This window comes from Carlito syrichta, unplaced genomic scaffold (genome assembly GCF_000164805.1).
Source record: "Carlito syrichta isolate Samal-C Ts95f unplaced genomic scaffold, Tarsius_syrichta-2.0.1 Scaffold120494, whole genome shotgun sequence".
NCBI classification, from domain to species: domain Eukaryota; kingdom Metazoa; phylum Chordata; class Mammalia; order Primates; family Tarsiidae; genus Carlito; species Carlito syrichta.
The window spans coordinates 266,571-287,777 of NW_007064590.1; the positions used below are offsets into that span (position 1 = coordinate 266,571).

Here is a 21,207-nt window from a genome sequence, read left to right on the forward strand (position 1 = left end):
CACACTTATTCCTGTGCCTTTCTGTCCTAAGCAGAGAACTCTGTGAAGGCAGGGAAGCTAATATTCATCCTTGCAGCTCTAGTGCTCAGCATTATGACGATTGGATGAATGACCATGCGGCTTAATCTAATTAGAAACTTGTCTCATCTTGACAATAGTTTTTCCACTGCTACCTTAATTATTTCCAGTAGGATTTTTCATCTAGATGTATTAAGTAAGTAGGCAATCTGTAAGTAGACTGGCTTATTATTTGCTTAACCTGTAGTATCTGTGCATCTGAGCTTGGACAATTTAAATTAAAATGTTTCTGCATGTGTTAAGGCTGACATTTATGGGTTTCCCCCTACCCTTTCTATTAGACATGGCTTTTGGGTTGTAAGTAGCGGAAACCAGCCTGAGTTCGCTGAAGCTAAAAAGAATTTCATGAAGACAGGTCGGGGTACTTCTGGGCCAATAGAAACCCTTAAGGATCCTCTTTCCATTTCTTTTTGCTGCTGTCTCTGTTCATCCACTTCACCCTTCACTTTACTTCCTTGGCAGTGTAGCAGCTCCTGTGTTTACATTTTAGAGCTCTAGCCATCAACAGGGAATGGGTGGCTGTTGCTCCATCCCAATTTTGTATTTTCCAGACTGAGAGTGTCATTGGCCAGCTCACACTGGGTGTTGACCTCTGACCAATCAGCTCCATTGTGGTGGGAGGGTGCTGGCCTATCTGTTTCATTCAGATGCGGTGCAGGGCTCACCTTTGGGAGTTAAGGAATAGATTCCAGAGAAGAGAGTGTAGTTGTGAGCAGAGAGCCTGCACAGTGTCTGCCACACTCTTACTTGGCTAGGCCTGCTGACCGGGAGTGTGTAGTTGAGAGATGCAGCAAAGAGCTGGGTGCCAGTGAGGGGTGTAGGAGGCCTTGAAAGATCTTGTACTAATTGTCTCTAGGCCACAGTGGTGAGAATCTTCCTCTGAATTGTTTACAGTCCTGGCTTTAACTGATTCACGTATGTTTCCCTTAATATAGAATGTTCATCTTGATTTAAGTGATGTGGAAACAAAGTGGGTTTGCAATGGTTTTTGACTCTGGATACTTTATAGTAGTGATCACAAATAGTTTAAGGAAACTGCGTACACTGTTCTAATCTTGCTTGAGAAAAAGAAGAGGAGTAAGACTTGAAGTAAATTATCTTTTTATTCTAGAGACGTTTTTATATAGCTGACATTCCTTTATGATGGAAATGAAACAGATTAAAAACACAGTGAGAATAACTTCCGGTGACAACTTAGAACCTTTGTCAGGCTGTAGTTATGACTTGACTTGTAAAACAAACACACAAAGCCCCTTTGTTTCAATTCCTCCTATTTTCTAGGGGCCCAACATCCCTGCTTCCCTACTGGGTATAGCTGAAGGCTCAGGGCTCTGCCAGACAAGACCAGGATAGGAACAAGCCACCAGACCTGCTGTCCCCTAACTTTGGTGTTCTGAGGTAGCCTTGGAGGTCAGATTTCTCCATGTAAATTTAAATGACTGCCTTCTCTTCTTTTAGGTATTTTTTTCCTGGAAAAGAGCTTCTGCCAAGGTGAAGGCAGAGAATAGTTGTGTTGATGTGGCAGCATGGGCAGCACTAAGAGCATCCAGAGTTAGAAATTACTGTTGAAAATCGAAATGCTAACTGCAGTTCTGCATTTCTTTTAAGCTCTGGTATTAGCTAAATACAAGAAATCTGCTTAAGGTTATTATATGTTTTCCAGATGACCTTTAAGTTATTTGACAGTTGGTGGACTAAAACTCATGTGTGTATTTTTGCAACTAATTTTTGTGAACAAAAAATATGTTTAATTCCTGCAAGCTTTTTTTCTTTTTGCAAACCTGACAGTGTAGGGTTCAAACAGAAACGGGAATGAATGTAGTGAATTGAGAGCTTTTAAGAAAGCAAGTAGCTAAACTTAGTCTTCTTATAGATAAAGACCTATGGACAGCATTAACATGGTTTGAAAGTGAGAGATGAGTAATTAGTATGCTATTTTCTAGCTAGTTCATTTAAAAATATTTCTCACGCATTTCTCTGGGGTCTATTAGAGCGGTGTTAACCAAACGCAGCCAGTGCCTGCTCTGCCTCTGCAGAATATTCATTTGCTTATTTATACTTTGTCTCTTCCCAAAAAGATTTGAAGAGTCTGACTTGGTAGAATAGGAAACCTATAGTTACCTGTACATCACTCTTAAATTCAGTTTCTAGCAGTGATTTGGATTTCTTTACAGCTGAAGTCTGTATTGCAACCCTCTCTTTTTGTGGAATGTTTAGTGGGCAATTCTTTATGACCACTCCTGTCTATTCCCTTATTTTCTCTAACTTTTATGCTTAAAACTTTAAAAAGCCTGCGGATTCGAGACCCTCCTGGGCAGGCGAGACCTCATCTCTACAATAAAATTAAAAAATCAGCCGGGCGTGGTAGCGCGCGCCTGTAATTCCGGCTACTCGGAAGGCTGAGGCGGAAGGATCGCCGGAGCCCAGCAGGTTGAGGCTGCGGTGGCTGGGAGCGGCCACTGCACTCCAGTCTGGGCGACAGAGTGAGACTCCAACTCAAAAAAAAAAACAACAACTTAAAAACAGTCTGCAAATAGGTGAACTCTTTTATCTCTGTTTCTAGATACAATGGTGCTTTACCTAATGGAGACAGAGGACGAAGGAAAAGCAGATTTGCTCTCTACAAGCGGCCCAAGGCCAATGGCGTCAAACCCAGCACGGTCCATGTGATATCCACACCCCAGGCGTCCAAGGTAGGTGGCTCTGGCAGTGCTGGGAGGTTCTCAACAAACAGTGACTCACGGTTCTCTCTTATCAGTTGCTCTCTTTCCTTTAGTATTATTTTTACGTAGGTTAGAGTTTCTCAGACCATCTGAGGCTGGATAGCTCAGACCATCTGAGGGGCCATCTATACACTGTAGGGTGTTTGGCAGCATCCCTGGCCTTGATCAACCAGATGTCGGTAGTATTCCCCACCCTCCTGCTCCCCACAGTTGCTAACCACCAAAAATGTCCCAAGACATCGTAGAATATTTCCTGGGGAAGGGTGGGCCAAAAATCTGCCCTGTTGTGAATCACTGCTTTAGGATGCAAGGCAACTAGCATTTATCGACTTAGAAGAGTTGTGGTTGAAAGAGACAGGGAGCGTGCTCTTTATCCTAAAGAGTCTTTGTGTTAGCTTTTAGTATATGCCTCATGAAGATTTGTTATTTTCCTTCTGTTAACTGACTGTCGTAGGTGCTTTCATATAAACTACATGTACATAGAAATGGATTTGTGCGACTATTAGAAAGATGGCAAGCAAAAAGCCAAATGATATAAGAAGTCAAGTATACATATTTCTTCTTGTAAGTTGGAAGTAGCTAAAATGCCACTTTTTAAAAAAAGATAGGCTATTGCTTTGTTAAACTCTGGTGTGTCCACATGGCTCTTTGAGCTGTGACCACCGTGTTTCCTGGCTTTGATCCCCTCCCCAACCTTGGGGAGGTGAATCTCCTCTCCCTCCCTCTCTCTCTCCTTCCCTCTCTCTCTCCTTCCCTCCTCCCCCCCTTCTCTCTCTGTACCCCCCCAATTTACTTTCTAAATAAAGTATATTTTCAATCAGAAAAATTTTTAAAAGATTATCTTATTCTCTGATATGTGTCAGGGGAAAATCAGAGTTTTCATTCTGGTTACTATAGGCTACACATTAGATTTATTACAGTTTTTCTTTAAATAAGTTCTTGAATGAGTAATATAGTTTTTGTTTCTATAAAGTAATTATATTTACCAGACGTATTTCAAATGGGGCTACTGGTTGTGCATGTTTATCATCATGAACTTGGACCATCTGGGATATAAATTAAGAGTCCAGATTCCCATTTTTACTGAAAACCCATTTTCAAAAAAAAAAGGAACGACTTCACAGAGGCACATGTAGTATTTACACTCGGGGTTGACAACACAGATGACCTTTGTTAATGTTTTCATTTTAAAAAGCTCCTGTTGTTTCTTCTCATCCTAGTGAGGGAATGAGTAGGTAAGAACATATCAAGCTCCAAGGAAACAGGAAAGATTAATATTTAATGGATAAGGCAAAGCTAGAGAAAGAGAAATAAACTGAAAATTTTAGCAAGAAAGGCCATTTTGTAAGGCAAACAAAGGAAATCCAACTTTACAAAGGTTCTAAGGAAAGAAGGAGGCAAAATAGCAAAAAACACCTTGGGAGGTCAAAGAATTATGAGAAATGTTTTAGGGTCCAAGAGTATGTGGTGAAGAAGGTTTTACTGAAGCAAATGTTTTCAAGCATGTGATGAGTGTCAAAAATGTTCTGGTATTGTAGGTGTGGTCTTTATAATGTTGCCTGTTGTTAACGTTTCTTGTCTCTCCTTAAGGTTTTTAACAGTTGCAGGTTTCATGTTAGCACAATGGCTGCCATTTGCACATCATGGAGACCTTGCTTTGATTCCTCAGGCTTCGCGTTGTGGTAGCGTGAACCTTCTCAGCTGCCAAGAGAGAAGTGGCTCCTCCTCTTTCTTCCCTCACCACCATCTCCTCCCATTTTGGCCTTCTGTGTTTAGCCTTTATATCGAAGTTTTTATTTCAGGCTAGTTGAATGATTAAATGTTTGGTGTTATCTGGCTAAATCTGTGTTTACAATATTATCCACAGTACTAAGAGTAGGGCAGATTGGGTTTTAGGCTTGACCCTTTTATTTTGTGATCTGGTAAAAATAAATTCAGGGCCTCCCTCAGTTGACTCATTAGAAACTGAGTAAATTGACTACGGGCAGATGCTGTGTTGGATCAGATAAAATACTTTCGTTCTAAGCAACATAAATTATTCTGATTCAAAAAACCCAAAAAAAGTGGGGAAGTTATCATGCAGTAGGGTAGGAGTTGCTCTCAACATCAGGGTTTTGGAGTATCAATAGGAGTTAGTTACCATGGATAGCCTTTCAAGGGTTTTATAAAGGGACCTGACTCCAAGGTTTTAAACTTTCAGAAGTGAGGATGTGACAGGTCTACTTTGGGTCGCTGACAGGCCTACTTTGGGTCGCTCAACTGTGACCAAGGGAAATGGACAGACCTGGCATATTTATTATAAGCAGATCAGCCACCCATGTTGCCTTCTCCTTGGTCTTACTCGCCTTCACACCTGTACCTTGAGGGCCCTGTACCTAGGGAGTACAGCTACTGGTCTTAAAGAAAACGAGTGCCGGCTCATCTTTTCCCCCCATTCCTCTGTCTTTCTTAAACTCTGGTCCCAGCCAGCCGTGCTCGCCACTCCTGCTGCTAGGTTTGCTCTGTTAGCTCCATCTGCCCCTGAGTCCCAGCCAGTTGGGAACGAAACCCCTTACATATTTAACCTTTTTCACAACCTGGCTTTTACTGAATCTAATTTTAAACAAATGCATCCTTTTCATTTTTGCTTCCATCTCTTGCAGTTTGTGGAAATTATTTCATTATTCTGCCTTCATTTCAGTCTCCTCTTTTATACATTTTCAGTTGATGCCACCTCTTCCCCAGCTTCTGTTGACCTTTCTGACTTGTGGTTCACTCCTTCCCGTACTTGAGTGACTCAGTAACTAGCCCAGTCTCCTCCTCCTTGACCTTTGTTGTAGCCACAGTTCAAAGTACTTTATGTATGTATGTATGTATGTATGTATATACATATGTATGACTTGGAGTCTCATTGTTGCCCAGGATGGAGTGCAGTGGCACGTTCACCGCTACCGCAACCTCGACCTGTTGGACTCAGGTGATCCTTCCATCTCAGCCTTCCAAGTAGCTGGAACTACAGCTGCATGCCACCATGCCTGGCTAGTTTTTGTGATTTGTCGTGGAGACAGGGTCTCACCAAGTTGCCCAGGCTGGTCTCGAACCTCCAGGCTCAGGCAGTCCTCTCACCTTGGCCTCCCAAAGTGCTGGGATGAAAGACGTGAGCCACCGCACCCGGCCCTTCAAAGTACTCTCTTTCCATTTGTTTCACTTTCCCATCGATAGAGTACACTTTGCAACCTGTTGTCACTTGGAAGTGACTGTTATTTCCAGATTGTCCTACTTGTGTGTATAACTCTTTCTTATCTCTCCTCATGAAGATGTGCAGCCCTTTCGTCAGTCCCTGTTTGCTACGGTGGCTGGCCCACTTATCTGCTCCATTTTTTCCTAACACCACCCCAGATTCTTTCTCTGGGGTCTTTGACACCCCTCTTCCTGAACCTCTGACTCTGGGCCATTTGCATACCATGATGGAGTGTGTGTGTGTGTGTGTGTCTCCCTTATTGCTCACCCCATGTGCCTTCAGAATGCCAGTGTATGTCATGGTACCTGACAAAAACTGTTAGGCCAGAATCTACCGTGGTTTGTCTGCCCTGACATTTTTGACTCTGCATATTGGTAATGAAAGGTTTATCTTTGATTGGAGTTGTGAAGGTAAGACCTAGGGGTATGGGGGAGGCTATCCATTGTTAGTATTTGAACCTTTTCCTTTGACTGTGTTGTTTCTTCCCTCAATCTGGGGACAGAGCAGCGATACTCCTTTGCTGGTAGTGGCAGCTGGAAAACGGGAGCTCTTAGTCCTCCACACATGCTGGTGTTCCGCCTGAGTCAGATGAAGATGGCAGGCGTGTGCTACTGTTGTGTAATCTTTATTTGTGTACATATTTGCTCTTGGAATAATACTCAACAGGTATTTCTCTGATTATATGGCGTGTTTAAAAAAAAATCAAGAGTTGTGTTTTACTTTGGGCCTTTCTGTTCCATAGGCATAGGTCCTTTAGCAATTTATTCACCCATTCATTTATTCAACAAATATTTACCCAGCACCTTCCATCACCAGGCATGATAAGCACATCTGTGTGGCGCTAATTGTCTGGTGAGTAGGCAAGTAATAGACTCATGGGGTACGCACAGAAGTGCACATTGTGCAACGTGCTAGGAGGAAGGGGGTGCAGAGGTTAGACTGGGCGGCCAGGGAGGGACTGTCGGTGACCTGCACTGACCAGAGGGAGGGTTAGGACCGCACCGGTGAATCAGAGACGGAGAGAAGAAAACTACTCGGAGGCAGCTCTTCTGGGTTCAGCCTGGCCAAGACCGAAGCCGATTTTATTCCAACCTTTTCCAACTTATATACCATTTTCTATACCCTCCAGCAATGTGATAATCACTCACTGGGGGCGTACAAGTTTCGTGCTTTACAAACTATGCATCACAAGACCACCACGAGATCTGCAATTTCCAAGCAAACAATTCAAATTCCATGATGCCTGCCGTGCTTACATCAAGGTCACAGGTGCACAATTTCAATACAAATCGTTCAAAGTGTTTTCCATAATGTTCAACGAATCATTCATATTATACTCTTTGCTCTATACCCTGATTAATACAAAGAACTTTCCTGAGTTAACTCTAGGTTCAATCCAAGTTCACTGATTCCCAATATTTTTAACAATTAATATTATCAACTTAACACTATACTATTAACCTATTACAATTTAACATAATGCCTTATAACTCAGTTAAAACTTATTCTTAAACTACAAAACTTTACTATAATTCATGTTTCATATGTCTAAACTTTAATTTTCATATGATCTAGTTATTGGACTTTAATACTATGCTATATCCTATTAAGCTAATACCTTATCGTTAATTCTTTTATAAATCATATAGTAACTATTACACTTGAATAATGTAGCAAAAGGAATCAAAACAGCAAGCATAGATTTACGCAGCTATGAGTGTATATGTATATATTTTATCCCAACAAGTCTACTCTAAAAATCAAATAGTAGCTGTCACACTCTTGAACAAGGAAATGCAGGGCTTCCAAGATGGCGGCCATGGGCTGAAGCAGACAGAGTTTCGGTAATTAACAAAACAAAAGAAAACGTTCTACCTGGCTAGGGGCAGGGCAACAAAACTATCATGGTAATTTAGTTTCTAATCTTAGCCCTAGGGGAAACAGCTTTCGGGAACAAGGACTACCCAGTCTACCAGGAAATAGAAGTAAAAAAATATCTAGAAAGAAGCTAAACTTAGAAAGACAGAAACAATTCCGCCATGCACCTTCCATCAAGTGTACTGAGATTCACTTATAAGTTTTACTGCCATGTATGCACACTGGTCACCAATCACACGCCAATATCATAGGTATAACTGATATCCTATGTCAGAGGCGATCTTCCAGATGGGCCTTTACAGGCCTCAGCCATGTAGCTATAGATGTTGGCTCCCAACAAGGGACCTCTGAGGAAGTGGTGTGAGCAGAAGGGGAGAGAGGAGTTGGCCAGGGGAGACGCTGCGGGGGAGGGAGTGGCGTAATATGACTGAAAGTTTACATCAGTCTATGTATGTTCATTTACACTTTTAGGATGTGTGGCAACTGTTTTGCTGTTACTTAGACCAGTAAATAGTGTGATGGTGGTGGTGATGGTGCTGATGTCGGTGCCTCGTGGGGGCTATTTTGCTAGCAGCATGGTTTAAATTTAGCAACACTACTATGGAAAACTCTTCATCATGGTTTTTCCATCTTAGATTATGCTTTATTGAAATCTCCTTTTTTGGATATTTTTTACTTTAAAAAAATAACTGAAAATCCCTTTGTTCCAGTTGGCCTATTTCAGAATGGAAAATCTTAGTGGTTTTGGAGTGAGAGTTTAGAGAAACATTGGGGCCATTTAACGTCGTTGCTACAACCAAGGCTGCTCTTCAGCCTGTCTGTTCTGGTATGGCTCCACTAGTTGATAAAATGTTGACGCTTGTTCTTATCAGTTGATGAATAATATAGTAGTAACCATAAAAAGTGGTAAGACTAATAGTAATTCTCAGTATAAAGTCATTAGCACAAGCTAATTTGTGTAAGATGTTATGGAGTCCACTTTTGAAGCACTCGCTGTCTGTGTGCCCAGCCTATGTCTTGGTGGCAGATAATGGTATTCATCTACTGCACATTCACTATGGAGCTGAAACCTTCTGTGTTTTAGGAGAATCATCAGCTTATCATTATCCTCAGACTTTCTAATTGCTCCTCCTTTTAAACAGTTGAGTTTTCAATAGGTCTGTCTTCGGTTTCTTTCCCTATTATTACATTATATTTCTTGGGTTAGTGGTATGTGGTGTTTGATATTTATAAGTTCAGGAATTAACTTAAGGAAGTGCTTTATTATAAATGAAGAGGCAACAAAATATGGATGTTTTCTCCTTTTTAGATAATCATAAACATGAATATTCTGGATATGTGAGAGAAAAGAAGACGTGACTAATAAAATGCAGCCAAGAATATCTTTTGATACTATGCAAGAATACAAACCTAAAATAAATGATTTGCATATCTAGATTGCAAAACAAATTGATTATTTCAGCAAAAAGTATAAAGATGAATCAGTTTAAAAAAAATGAAATAACTTTCAAAACCATTTTATCAAAGAGTTTTGACAAAACAAAAGAAAAAAATTGTGAACTATCAGTACAATATACTATATAGTTTAATAATTTTCTGACATAAAGCATTTATTAAAACTTCAGAAATTGTTTTTATGTGAATATATCATGTCAGTTTAGATTTATGGTCCTGCAAAACATATATCTACTGAGATTTTTTAAAAAACCACTTTTTGAAAAACTTATATAAATCAGGGTAGTAAAATTTCAGTCATTATTGAAAATGCTCCAACAATTTCACATAGCAGTATTTTAATAATTTACTTAAAAATGCAATATTCAAGACTTTGAAGATTATATGATGGTTTTTGTTGACTTCATGGAGCTGGAAGGAACATCTGAAATATATTAAAACTTTATTGTCATACTCAAGAAAAATTGTTGCAGTGAGACACATTTACATGAAAACCTTATGAATTTTGTAAAAATGGTACAAGTATAGTGCTAGGGAGAAAAACGTTGTCTCAGCTGAAGTTCTAGATGCACTTCCAGGTGTTTTTTTTTTTGAGTTGGAGTCTCACTCTGTCACCCAGACTGGAGTGCCACTCCCGGCCACCGCAGCCTTGACCTACTGGGCTCCGGCGATCCTTCTGCCTCAGCCTTCCAAGTAACTGGAAATACAGACGCGCGCTACCACGCCTGGCTAATTTTTTGATTTATTGTAGAGATGAAGTCTTGCCAAGTTGCCCAGGCGAGTCTCAAACCCGTGGGCTCAGGCAATCCACACACCTCGGCCTCCCAAGGTGCGGGATTACAGGCTGAGCCACCGAGCCTGGCTCCAGGTGTTTTCATTTGATGCTATCTCACTTACATTTAATTATTTCTGGATAACACAGTAGAAGGACAAACTAAGTAAACCAGTGAACAATATTTTGGAAAATTTTGTATTTGTTATCTTATATCAAATAAATGTCAGAGAATTAAATAATGTGTCTGAGAACTAGGAATTGAGATAAGTATTTGGACCTTGTTGGGTAGTCAAAGACTTAAATGTTCACTTAATGGAAATTGTGAGCTGGTGTTTGGAGAATTAAATTTTTTAGTGGTTTGGCTTTATTCTAATAGTGTGAAATTTTTCTATGGTTTTAGAAGAAAGAAAAATTTCAGTTATTACGACTGACAGGTTTATTTGACCAATAAAGGTAATAGAACATATGAAATCAAATATAGGAAACCATGATAGAGAAGAAGAGACTATTAGAGAAACAAATTTGAAATGACACAGAATATTAATTCCAAGAGGAAAATTGTCTAGCAAATTAAATGAAAATACACTTCTTTGATGCTAGATCTGAAGAACACAATGAACTTTTAATAACATTCTTTTAATTTGTTGATTCCGAGAACTTGGCCAGTTGTTTCCAAAGCACTATAGATTGAAAATGAACAAAAATTTGTAAGATTAAGCTGAATAATTAGACATCACAGTCCAATAAGTAATTTTCATGGCTTAGGTGAAACTAGAAAAAGTGAATATAAAAATCTCAATATTATTAGGGCTGGAAAAAAGTTGTGAATTTAATTGAGATTAGTTCAGCTTAAGGTAACGAAAGTTTTGTCATGAATGATATTATGTTATGGGAAAATCTGTATGTATCAAGAATTTGATTTCTTTCTTTCTTTCTTTCTTTTTTTTTTGAGTTGGAGTCTCACTCTGTCACCCAGACTGGAGTGCAGTGGCCGCTCCTGGCCACCACAGCCTCGACCTGCTGGGCTCCAGCAATCCTTCCGCCTCAGCCTTCCAAGTAGCTGGAACTACAGGCGCGCACTACCACGCCTGGCTAATTTTTTGATTTATTGTAGAGATGAGGTCTTGCCAAGTTGCCCAGGTGGGTCTCGAACCCGCGGGCTCATGTAATCCACTCACCTCAGCCTCCCAAAGTGTGGGATTACAGGCTGAGCCACTGAGCCTGGCTAGGAATTTGGTTTTTTATATCAGTCATCACTCAAACATTGCTTAGCTTATGACAGATTTATCAAATAAAAGATCATATTAGTAATTTCTGACAATTAACAGATGACTTGGAAATTATTAGCATGATTTGATAAATGGTTGGTGTTATAACTTACATCACTTGGGGTACAGTTTTATATGTGTAGTTCATATTATTTAGAAAATAAATGGGAGTATTTTCAATTTTTTAAATTTATATACTTATTATTATTATTTTTTGAGTTGGAGTCTCACTCTGTTGCCCATGCTGGAGTGCACGCTCACAGCCACCGCAGCCTTGACCTGCTGGGCTCAGGTGATCCTTCTGCCTCAGCCTTCCAAGTAGCTGGAACTACAGGTGCAAGCTACCACACCTGGCTAGCTTTTTGATTTATTGTAGAGATGAGCTCTTACCAAGTTGCCCATGTTGGTCTCGGACCCCAGGGCTCCGGCAATCCTCTCACCTCGGGCTCCCAAAGTGCTGGAATTACAGGCTTGAGCCACCACGTCCAGCCATATATACTTAATTTTTATTAAAATGCTGACTGTTAATATTATCAATCCTGGCATGAATGATTTTTATAAATATGTTTGCGATTAGGTGGTTGTCCTATTTTTTGTTCTATACAGTGAGTTTTTAGCATCAAGACTTGGCTCGTAACCATCTGTTTATACCTTTCTGTAAGTTTTGGCTAAAACTTTGATGTTTTTATAAAGTTTTTTGATAGGTTTCTCCTTGCAGATAATGTAAGTATAATATGTTGTGACCTTTCTTTCCCTTCTTATTTTTGGTTTAGTTTTTTCACTTCTGTTATGCACAAGGTAGACATTAGGCTTTCTTGTTTAAATACATTTTCTTTTACGTCATCTAAGTAAATGTTGAGATTATTGCAGCTGTGTTTAAGCTAGGCGGTTCTGCTTGTGCTGGTTAAGATCTGAAGCAGCATAATTACTTATCACCATTTCTCTGTACAGATTTGTATAAGAGCCTTTAAAGTAGGTTCTAAGACATTTTTTAGAATGTTTATAATTAAAATTTGAAGTGTGATTTACGGTGCCCACTGTGAATACTTCCAGAAAGTTGAAGAATTGATTGAGAATATTATATTTTTTTCTGGTTCAACAATTCATCTGGCTTGACACTAACATTTCTGTTTTCACTGACCTTTCTTCTATCATTTGTAGTTTCATCTTTTCAAACACCAACTAGTTGTGTGTGTGTGTGTGTGTGTGTGTGTGTGTGTGTGTGTGTGTATGTGTATGTGTGTTGATCTTTAACATAAATATCTGCTTTGTTGTGTAGTGCAGGCAGAAGCATTTATTGTTTTCTATCAAAAGAGACATTTATCTCTTCTATTCTGTATTTACCATGGATTGACAGAATAATCCCCTCCCCCCCAAGATACCTGTGCCTCTGGAAACTGTGACTATGTTGCCTTACATGGCAAAAGGAATTTTACAGATGAAGTAAGGTCTCGGGACTCACAATAGACACATTATCCTGGATTGTCTGGGTGTCCTGTTGTAATCACAAGGGTCTTGTGAGCCTCATGAGGGGTGTGACTGAAGAAGGGGCAGGAGAGATTTGGAGCTCACGAGGGCCTCCACTTGACCCTTCTGGCTTTGGCGATGGAGAGGGCTCTTGTGAGCCAAGGAGTACAGGCGGTCTCTAGAACTGAGGACAGCCCTGGCAGATGACCAGCGAGGCAACAAGAGCTTCAGTTCTATACTCACGTGGAACCCAGTCCCACCAATGACCTGCATGTCCTTGGAAAATTATTCTTCCTTGAAATCTCCAGGAAGAATGCTGCCCTGCCAGCCCCTTGGTGTGGGCCTTGTGAGAGTCAGGCAGAGACACCAGCCGAGCCTGCTGGACTTCTGACCAGCAGATCTGAAAGGTTATAAGTTTGTGTTGTTTTCAGGGGCTATATTTTTTGGCAATTTGTTATAACAGCAAGAGAAAACTTATACATGGTATCTTATGGAAAATTATATACAAAATATCTTGCATTATTCAGCAGCTCCTAATCTGAGCTGAGATGAAGGGATGAGGAAGGGATCAAAGAAGTGAGAGGCAGAGAAAGATTTTGTTTCTTTTAAAAATTATTTTAGATCTCTAGAGCATTAGAGCAGGAAAGCTTGACTCCGGCACTCAGTAACTTCATTATCAGTGTAATTATCTGCATTACTGATAGGCAATAATTATAATTTTGACTCAATGCTTGTATTAGTTGAAAACATCATTTAATTTGCGTTGTCCCTAGAGCATCATTTTATTAAAGGGTAGCTTTTAACACGTCAGTGTGAGAGAATGCTTGTATTTATAGTTATGCTTCTACTCAAGCTTATTTGAATTATGACCCTAATTCAGGAACTTGCAACCCATCTTTTTCATAGAGGAAGAAAATATTTTGCTGTAACTCTCCTATTTAAAAACATGGAACATTGAGGTTGGAGGGAACTTTATTCAGACCAACTCCTCATTTTGCAATTGAGGGACTTAATGTTCAGAGAAGCTCGGTAAGTTGCCTCAAGTACTAAGCCAGGAGTGTGTCCCAGGGTCCAAGAATGTTGATCTGTTGCCACAGGTGACAGGTGGAAAATGTTCTGAAGGATCTGTCCAAAGCTTGGGTCTGCTCTTGATTTTTCCATATCCCTATAGTGTGAATTGGAGAATCTATTCCTTTCCGAACCAGGATCGCTATAGCCCTAAAATAAGTGAATATGATATTTGCCAGTAAAAATAGAAGTTGCTTTGTAGACTTACAGGCTAGCGGCACTCTTAGGATAAGCGGTCACTCTGGAATCAGATGCCCTGTAGAGAGAGCTTTTTCTTCAGAGGGGAAAATGACAGAGGTTCATATTTTAAGTAGCCGGTTTGGTTGCATGGGCAATTATGACAACATGTAGTAGAAGCTATGTCAGAATAAATTTTATGTAGTTGAAAGGAAGTCACAGACTGCAAAGGCAGGTCATGGGGTATCACTGGTTGATTTGGAATGGCTGTGGCCTGTTTTGTTATACCTTTTGCCTTTTACACTGAAGGCCCTTTTACATGATGAGCCTCATCTTTTGTGAGAAAGTATTTTGGCCTGCTTGAAGTCCCACCATCCCTGACTGGTTCACAGGGATGCCTACTTAAAACATCTTTTTTTTTAAATTATATATATTTTTTATTTTAAAATTGTGGGGTACACTTAAGGGTTAGGGATACAAATATTCATTGTGCAGGTACCCTTGCTGATGAGGTGTGTCCCCCTTTCCCCAGACAGATAGTGACTACTGTTAATCCCACCTCCACCTCCCTTCCCTCCCTCCATAGTTTCCCGCCACTGTCAGTTTTTTTCTTATAGTCTTACAGTAGTTGTTCAAGGTCCACTTATGAGTGAGAACATGTGATACTCAGATCTTTGTTTCTGTGAGAGATCACTCAGTATTATAAACTCTAATTCCATCCAGGTTGCTGCAAAATTCATGATTTTGTTCTTTTTTATGGCTGCATAATATTCCGTTGTGTATATGTACCACATTTAAAAAAATCCAGCCCTCTTTTGATGGACAGCATGATTGGTTCCGTGATCTTGCTATTGTGAACAATGCTGTGATAAGCATACGTGTGCAGGTATCTTTTTTATAGAGTGATTTGAATTCTTCAGGATATATTCCCAAAAGGGCGATTACGGGGTCATATGGAAGGTCAATTTTTAGAGCTTTTAGGAATCACCATGCTGATTTCCACAGAGGCTGTACTAGTTTACACTCCCACCAACAGTGTAGAAGCATTCCCTTTTCGCCACATCCTCTCCAGCATCTGTTGTTTTCTGAGTTATTGATGATGGCCATTCTGACGGGAGTTAGGTGGTATCTCAGTGTAGTTTTAATTTGCATCTCCTTGATGACTAGTGAGGTTGAACATTTCTTCATGTATCTGTTGGCCGCTTGTATGTCTTCTTTTGAGAAGTGTCTGTTCATATCTCTTGCGCTCTTTGTAATGGGGTTGTTTGTTTTTTTCTTTTCAGCATGTTTGAGTTCCTTGTAGATCCTAGATGTTAGACCTTGGTCAGACATGGGGTTGGCAAATACTTTTTCCCAGTTTGTGAACTGTCTCCCTGCTCTCTTGATGGTTTCTTGGACTTTGCAGAAGCTTGTCAGTTTAATGAGGTCCCACTTCTCTATCTTATCTCTTATGGCCTGTGCGTTTTGGGGTTTGCTCAGGAATTGGATGCCAGTTCCAACTTCCATAAGGGTGTGTCCTGCATTTTCTAAAGTTCTTGTGGTATCTTAATTGATCACATCCATGTTTTAGGTGAGACATGAATGGGTAGCCTAAGTTAGAGCTTCTGCAGGGCCTGGTGGCGCATGGGTTCAGGAGCTCTCCAATGGGCAACCCATTCTTGCTTCACTGTTTATTCTTATTCATCTGCCAGGTGAGCCTGCAGGACTGCCCAGCTCTTCTCCTCTGTGGTCCCCAGGGGAGTCACGTTTTCTCTTGCCTCTGTACCCTTGCTGGTGAGTTCTCATTGCTTAAGGTGTGCTCCTGCCTCACATGCCGTCCCGCATCCTCACTACCCTTTAAAACTTGGTCCAAGTGCCGTTTCCTCCTAGGATGTCTTCCCCTTCTCCCAGCCTCCTCAGAAGCCCCTTGATGAGCTCCTGGAGCACCTTTTGTGTGTCCCCACAGGACTCCAACACTACCTTAGCACTGGCTGGCTTCCCTGTCGTGCTGCACAGCAGGCTCCTTGAGAACAGGTGCTGTCTTGATCTCTTTTGTCTCCTTATCTCGTGCTCCCATTGCCCAGCACAGTTTGTTGAGTGACTAACCAAATAGTACGACCTGCCTTGGGGCAGCCAGCTGCTCTAATAGGTTAGTGACTAATGTGTTGGTGTTCTGCAAACCCACAGGCACATGCGCAGATCAGTTTATTTATCAGGTACATGTGGTCAATTCTGTTCCGGTTAGTTCTAGAATCTTGGGATTTTATTATGTGTATTGTCTTATATCCTTTTTTTCATCTCTTATATTGTGACATTTCTCTGTAACATTAAGTGACCATTGAAAATTTTTAACCACTGAATAGTGTTTCTTGTGTTACTGTATTGGGTGTACTAAAATTAAAGTTTATTTAACTTTTCTATTGTTTCCAAGTTTTTTTATTGTAAATAATATCATGATAGCTAGCTTTGCCCCCAAACTTGTGTGTATCTCTGGTCTTTTTTTGCCTTTGATCTCAAGAATCACATACTTGTCATGGAGAGTTTTAAGAAGAAATAGTTGATATATACATTTTAAAAATTATGAAAACTGACCTTGAATGAAAGTGTGGGTTTCTGAATGTTTAGTTCCCTGTTTTCTATCTGTGGCTCTTGGGCAGAATCCCTAACGTTTCTGTGGCCACTTTCACCTTAATAAAATAGGTATTTACATCAGTCAGCATTGATCAGTTATGATGTAGTAACAAACAACTTTCAAATCTCAGTGGGTTTATAACAAAAAAACGTATTTATTACTTCTGTTTTATATCCATCATAGGCTAGCACAGGGGCTGTGTTCACTGTGGAAATTCAGGGACTCAGGCTGATAGAGATTCCATCTTGATTTATTTTTTATTTTTTGAGTCAGGGTTTTACTTTATCACCCAGGCTAGAGTGCAGTGGCACAATCATAGCTCACTGCAGCTTTGGCCCTGGACTCAAGTGATCCTTCTGCCTCAACATCCCGAATAGCTGGGACTATAGGTGTGCACCACCATGCCTGACTAATTTTTAATTTTCTCTAGGGGCAAGGTCTTGCTATGTTGCCCAGGCTGGTCTTGAACACTTGGGCTCAAGCAGTCCTCCCGCCTTGGCCTCCCAAAGTACTTTGAGCCTCCATGTTTGGACCCATCTTGATTTATATTTTAAACACCCTGTAGGGAGGTAAGAGAGAGAATATAGCCCTAAAGGCTTCTTCCTGGAAGTGACATTCTTTCATGGCACTGGCTAAAGCAAACCTTGTGGCTCTTTGCCTAAGTTCAGAGACTGGGGACGTTTAATCCTTCTGCAGGGTGAATGCTTGCCAATAGTAGCACAGTCTGCCTCCAGCTAGTGCCTCATGAGGGGAGACACTTGGAACTCTTCATATGCCCACTACATGAGAGGAGTTGACTGATGCTAACTACTATTTGTGATGGTTTCTTTGGACAGTATTGGTTATCTCTTATAAGAAGTTATAAGTGGGCCTAGGATGCCTTGAAACTGAGCATCCATGCCTACTTATTGGCAATTTGATTGTATAAAAAATTTTAGCTAAAGTATACTTGTAGATTAAAAATTAAAACAGCGTCCTCATGATTTGAATGTAGGTTTCCTCTACAAACTTTGCAATTTAAATGTATCATTTTCTGTACATCACATCTATGAAGCTTTAACAGTGAATGGTTTCTAAATTATTTGAATCCACAAACCATCCACTTCATCCAGTGAGAAATCCGTTTTCTCACTGGAGAGTGTACTTAACAGAGTACTTTCTCTAAGTACAGTGTATGTACAGAGAGTATACTTTGAACATTTCGATAATGTGTTTTTATGTGAAAATGCATCTGGCCTAAATTGGTTTTGCATTCTTTAAACTGCTGATATTAGTTTAGTTTCTTGTTTTTTGAGCAAAGGAGTAGTTCTGTATTTTTTTTTTCAGTTTAGAAATGAACTTATATTTTCACATGAATAATTAAAACATTTTTTAAGTCATTCTGTAGTACCTGGTTGAAGTCATGAACATTTGTATCATGAACATCAGTGATATTTCTCCCAGCACTAAAAAAAAAAAAAAAAAAATCGTTGTTGTTATTTTACTTTGCAAGCTAGTACCATAAATCTAACAATTTCATTTTTAAAAACCATCTAAATAGCATTGATAATTAAGTCTTATAAACTAGATAGAACTAATGTTAAATCTGGTTATCGTAAAATGTGGAAGAATGAGAATTCTGGTAAACAGATCTTATCTAGTATTTCTTAGTTTAAGAAAATTTTCTTCACAAATCATGAGTATAGAGCTTGATGCATTTTCAGAAAGTGAACACATGGAATTATGCAGTACCCAGTCCTAGAAATAGAATATTACCAATACCCACAAAGATCTTCTTGTTTCCTTTTCCGGTTACTTCCTCACCCCCAAGCAGTAGCCAGATAACTACCATCCTAACCTAACTATACATGTGAGTTTTTGTACTTTATGTAAATGGACTTTTTTGTTTCAGACTTCTTTTATGTAGCATTATATTTGTGAGTGAAATATCTGTTATTGGATATAATAATAGTTTGTTCGTTGCTATATAATAATATTCTATTGTGTGAATATTCATTTTGGTACTTAATATGCTTTAAAGCTTTGATGGGACTAAAACTTGAATTAAGTTTTTGTAAATAATAATAATCATTGTTGTTATTACTATTGGTTTTTTTTTTTTTTTTTACTGTGTCAGGGTCTTACTCTAGAGTACAGTGGCATGATCACGACCATCATGGCTCATGACAGCCTCAACTTTCTGGGCTTATGTGATCCTCAGTAGTACAGGTGCGCATGACCACGGCCAGCTAATATTTTGATTTGTTGTAGAGATGAGGTTTTGCCATATTGCCCAGGCTAGTCTTGAACTTCTGGGCTTGAGCACTGTGCCTGCCTCAGCCTCACAAAGTGCTGGGATTACAGGCATGAGCCACCGTGCCTGGCAGTTTTTGTAAGTTAAAATAAACAGAAGTCAATAATAGCTGCCAACATTTACATTTATGACTTTCAGCAGTTTAAAACTTAGTGTAAGTAAAAAAGTATCCTCACTTGGAAAACTGGTCAGCCTGCTAAAACAGTAGTGATTTTGCAAAATTGAATAGTTGGGAGAAGAACTCTAATTTTTCCCTGAACTTTGAATTTTATGGTGTGCTGTTTTCTTCTTATGGAAGACATCTATCTGTGTTATAGCTGTGGGCCTGCATGCCAGATTCTGCTCTTTCCACATTTGTGAGATAAGGAGGCAGCCTGACGTAGGAGACAGGAGGAAGGCGGAGTCTGATGTCAAACGAACCTTTGAGGGCCATGTGACCAAGACAAGCCCTCTGAGCATAGCACCTTTTTAGAGTTGCTGGTGAGGGTTAGATAGAATGGACAGCACACACAGCTTCTGAAGTCAGATTCCCAGAATTGAAGTCCCAGCTTTTCTTTGACCAAGTGGATACCCTCAGTTTTCTCATTGCTCAAGTGGAGGTTATAGTATTACTCAACTCATAGGCTAGAATACTGAGTTAATACGTGTAAAGTTCTTAGCTTTAAGAGTGGCACCCGGCATGCTGTAAATGCTCAATAAATGCTAACCACGATTATTATCCCTGCTTACAGGGCCATTAGGTATCATATTACGTCTTTCCTTCTTATTTTTTCATGTCATAGAATGGAAACTTAAGGGGAAATCATACGTGAAAATTAATCTTTATTTTAAAAAGTTGCATTGCTGTCTTCTCTGTCAGGCAGAGTGAATGGATAGCTGACTCTTCAGCAGATTCCTCCTTCTTCAGTCATTCTGTGCTGCCTGGCAGACACCATTGCTTTAAGTCAGGAATCACAGAGACAGAGGGGAAAGATTTACACATTGACTCTCTGTGGGGTTAATCTGTCATTGACCTGGATTGAGAAGGGCTGGTCCCAGTTTTCCGAACTTCTGTCTTCCCAGGGTAGGAGGGACATTTTGAGACCTTGTGTCCCTGCCCAGGTCAGAGGGGAATGAGAAACTTCCAAATGGGCGTGTGGGCTGGAAAGACGGCTGATTTTCTGTTACCTCAATCCGTTGATGCTACCTCCTCCTTGACTTTAACCCATGATCTGAGCTTCTGTCTTCCCAGGGTGGGAGGGACATTTCCCCAGGTCAGAGGGGAGTGAGAAACTTCCAGATGGGAGTGTGGGCTGGAAGGAAGGCTGATTTTCTCTGTTACCTTAGTCCATTGATGCTACCTCTTCCCTGACTTTAACCCATGATCTGATTTGACAAGGATTAATTTATTTTGCCTGAGCCCTGAATGTGGCAGTGGGTGCTAATTTCATGATAAAAGAAAAAGCAACTTGGTGGGGAGGGGAATGCAAAAGAAATAGCAGAGATTTTGTGAAGGGAAAATAGTTTCCCTGAAATCTGACAGTGGGAAAGGAAGAAGAGAAGAAGCGACAACTAAGTACATAATTACACATACCAAAGCAGACTTACATCATTTAAATCAGCAAAATAGCTCTGATTTAAATGATGTAAGTCATTGCGTATAGACTGAAGTGATAGCTCTGATTTAAATGATATAAGTTGGTTGCGTATAGACTGAAGTGATATACGTAACCAACTTATAGGTTAAAAAATCCATATAAATTAATTCCAAATAAGTAAATGGCAAGTATTTTTTAAAATTTTGTCAAGTTTCCGACTTTTGAAACACACTTTTGATAAAGAATTGGGATTTTCAGTGTAGAAAAAGATTTTAAGTTAGTGTGAGATTTTTAAAGGGAAGTCAGCTTCCCTTTGTGTCAAAATTAAGGCGTATATAATTTGCTCCCAGTTATGATACCGTTTTTCTAGAATGTTACTGTAGGAAGATTCTAGTTCTTCCTGTTCTCTTTTCCCAGTATAGATACTGAGACCTACAGTACAGGATCTTTCTATGCTTCTTGGCCAGCTTGCACCAAGGCTCTTATTTTTGTTAAATTTTTTCATGGTTGGGGTCTTAAAATGGTTTGAGAATTGGATGAAAGTATTTTACCACTTGGTTCTTTTTTTTTTTGGAGTTGGAGTCTCACTCTGTCGCCCAGACTGGAGTGCAGTGGCC

General features: G+C 39.9%; 1 protein-coding gene across 1 annotated transcript in view; it reads left to right on the forward strand.

Annotated features, from left to right (window-relative positions):
* The first annotated feature begins 2,648 nt into the window (after positions 1-2,648).
* Positions 2,649-21,207, forward strand: part of LOC103249445 (E3 ubiquitin-protein ligase pellino homolog 2) — a 132,053-nt gene continuing 113,494 nt past the window's right edge. The window contains exon 1 of the mRNA XM_008048079.1: positions 2,649-2,771. The gene's annotated coding sequence lies outside the window, so the exon portion shown is untranslated. The remainder of the gene's footprint in view (positions 2,772-21,207) is intronic.